The sequence below is a fragment of the Bison bison genome, unplaced genomic scaffold (assembly GCF_000754665.1).
Source record: "Bison bison bison isolate TAMUID 2011002044 unplaced genomic scaffold, Bison_UMD1.0 scf7180017863818, whole genome shotgun sequence".
NCBI lineage: Eukaryota > Metazoa > Chordata > Mammalia > Artiodactyla > Bovidae > Bison > Bison bison.
In genome coordinates this window covers 261,847-265,587 of record NW_011494390.1, presented here as the reverse complement: position 1 = coordinate 265,587, position 3,741 = coordinate 261,847, and positions in this window count along the sequence as shown.

Genomic DNA, 3,741 nt, shown 5'->3' with positions numbered 1-3,741 from the left:
ATTTCTCAAGAGGCAGATCAGGTGGTCTGGTATTCCCATCTCTTTCAGAATTTTCCACAGTTTATTGTGATCCACACAGTCAAAGGCTTTGGCATAGTCAATAAAGCAGAAATAGATGTTTTTCTGGAACTCTCCTGCTTTTTCTATGATCCAGTGGATGTTGGCAATTTGATCTCTGGTTTGGAAAAAAAGTATTAGCTAATAAAAATCGAGTTTTGGGACTTTCCTAGCAGTTTGGTGGTTAAGACTCCATGCTTGCACTGCAGGGGCCAAGAGTTTGATCCCTAGTCAGGGAAATAAGATCCCACTTGCCAAACAGTATGGCCAAAAAAAAAAAAAAAAAAAAAAAAAAAAAAAAAAAAAAACTGCAAAAAAACGAATTCTGTTTAAACTTCAGCAGTAAAGAAAGTTGAAAGAAAATAGGGAAAGGAACACAACTCACTAAGAAGGACAAAGAGAAATCTGAGCCAGCAGGTTAGTTTCACAGCTAATGTTGTTTCTGTCATTTTAAAGGATAAATAGAAGGTCAGGAAGACAAATACACAGTTTCCTGATTCAGGGGGTTACTGCACATCTTGGAACATAGTTTACCTTCCAAATAACAGCTCTCACTGGAGATTAGAAACAGGTTCTAACAGATCATTGTGTCTAAAAGTTAATAGTTTTGGTAAAGTGGAACATTGGGTCTAGTAGTTATGTAAACCAATACTCTGCTGGCATCATGGTGCCCAGCTAGTAGGTCAAACCTTATCCTGGTGTTTCTGTGAAGGTGCTTTGGATGAGATTAATACTTAAACTGGTGGACTCTGAGTAAAGCAGCCTGCCCTCCCTAATGTAAGTAGGCCTCATCTAATTAGTTGAAGACCTGAATAGAACAAAAAGATCAGCCCACCCAGAGTAAGACAGAATTCTCCAGCCTGCTGGCTTTCACACTGGAAAAGTGGCACTGGCTACGGTGAGTCAACAGCATACCTGTGTACCTGCAGAGTTTGAATTTTCCACCCACTATTGTACAAGTCGATTACAATAAATCTCTTCATATATATTTAATATATTTTTATCTATATCCATATTTATATACACACATCCTACTGGTTCTATTTTTCTGCAGAATACTGACTAATACACAGGTCATACTTATTTCATGAGGGTGGGCAGAACACTGTGCCATTCCTTCTCTCACCTTGGCTCCAGGGAATAAATCCTCTCCATTTTCTTCTTGGTCTCAGTTAAACTCCTCAAGTGATTCAATATGCACATTCCTAAAGTTTATTCCTAGCTGAAGCTGAAACTCCAGTACTTTGGCCATGTGATGTGAAAAGCCAACTCATTGAAAAAGACTCTGATGTTGGGAAGGCTTGAAGGCAAAGGGAGAAAGGGGTGGCAGAGGATAAGATGGTTAGATAGCATCACCAACTCAATGAACATGAGTTTGATAGTGACGATGATCACTATTATCACCAGATAGTGAAAGACAGGGGAGCCTGGTGTGCTGTAGTCCATAGGGTCGCAGAGTCAGACACAAATTAGCGATTGAACAATGACAACAACAAAAATCCAGTATGACTGGTGTCCTTATAAAAAGTGGAAATTTAGAGAGACGTACACAGTGGAACACCATGTGAAGATGGAGACAGAAATCAGAGTGATGCTTCTCCAAACCAAGGAATGCATGAGGTTGCCAGCAAACCACCAGAAGTCAGGTGAGAGGCATGGAACATAATACAATGCCTTTGGAAGGAATCAACTAGACTGACACTTTCTGATTTCTGGCTTCCAGAGCTGTGAGACAATAAATTTCTGTTGTGTCACCCAGTCTATGGTGCTTTTTGAAGGCAACCTTGGCAAACTAATATAAAGATTGCAGGAAAAAAGACAAATATACAAAGGATAGTTGACATTGACATTGACTTTCCCTTACAAGTATCCATGCATCTCAAGGATATACTGAACCTCCCCTATTTCTCAGTTTTGGTATAGGTACTCAAATAGGACATTTTGAACAGGGTCTGCCCTATTATGGCCAATACTCTAAAGGATAGTTCCATCTGAGTAACTTTTTATTCTGATACGTTCTTAATTTTTGTTGAGATCCATGTGATACAGGAGGCATGGGCAAGCCAATTGAACAATGAGTCTCTGGGAGAAGCTAAAAGAAAATTGAAAGGCAGTTTCACATATAAAGAGAATAGATTTTGAGTAAGAAATATATTGGGGCTTACCTGGTGACTCGGTGGTAAAGAATCCACCTGCCAGTACAGGAGACTTGAGTTTGATCTCTGGGTCGGGAAGATCCCTTGGAGAAGGAAATGGTAACTCACTCCAGGTTTCTTGCTTGGGAAATCCCATAGACAGAAGAGCCTGGCAGGCCACAGTCCACGAAGTTGCAAGAGTTGGACATGACTTACTGACTAAACTATCATCACTAAGAAAGATACAAGTTCTAACACCTGCACTGTAACTTTGGGCAAATTACAAACTTTGTTACTTGGGATGTTTTCGTTCACTAATCTCATCTCTAGTTTTGCTGCCCTGTGTCTTCTGAGAAATCCTTAACCCACTCTGCTGGCCCTATAAATTCTGGATCTCCACTTGAGATTATTCACCTGTGTTTTCTTCTCTAGATGATGTCTTATGTTGCAAAACTGTCCTCACCTTGTTCATATGCAAGCCCCTGCTCTGACCAGAATCTATTTTCCACAGAGATAAAAGAGTTTCAGGGAAACCTATGAGCTCCTTGCGGGCAGAAAACATGTCCTGTGGTTTCATCCTCACTGCTTACTTTGCACAGTATCTGGCACCCTACAGGTCCTTGATGAGTACCTGCCGAATGACTATTCATCTGAACTTGGACATGAGGGGTTCATGTGTTAAATCTCAAGAGTAATTTTATTTTTCTCATTTCAGTGTTCTTCATTTGTTTCATCTGAAGAGACCCTACTTACCCATCAAGACTGAACCCCTATGTCACCCTTCCTTGGAGGCCTTGTACAGGTGCCTGATGAAACAAATTATTCATTTCTTCATGCTCACCAAGCACTTTGGCTGTTTACTCTCATCATCTTCTCCTTGGGTAGACTATGATCTCCTATTCATCATTGGATTCCCAGTGCTCAACAGATTGAACACTTTCTTCAACAATTGAGTTGAATGGGAACGGAGGCTATATTTAATTATTCCTATGACATTCAGTTTCAGATTGTTTTAAGGAGAAGCTGATTTAAATAAACTTGAAGGACAGTAAGTAAAATAGGCAATGTGCAATAATTGGGGCACGCAGGGGATGAAGAGATAGACTAGGTTTGATTGGTGGTTTTACAGTTTATGGCTGTATGTATAGAGACCAACTTTTCCCTTTCTTGGCTGCCTCTGGTTTCTGCCTGGTACCAGCAGGAAAGCCACTAGAGATGGCAGCACATTTCATAAAAGTTAGCAAATTAGAAATCATGCTCTAACTTTAGAGACATCCAGATATTAAGAAGAGATGGCAAGAATACACAGAAGAACTGTACAAAAAAGATCTTCACGACCCAGATAATCACAACGGTGTGATCACTCACCTAGAGCCAGACATCCTGGAATGTGAAGTCAAGTGGGCCTTAGAAAGCATCACTATGAACAAAACTAGTGGAGGTGATGGAATTCCAGTTGAGCTATTCCAAATCCTGAAAGATGATGCTGTGAAAGTGCTGCACTCAATATGCCAGCAAATTTGGAAAACTCAGCAGTGGCCACAGGCTG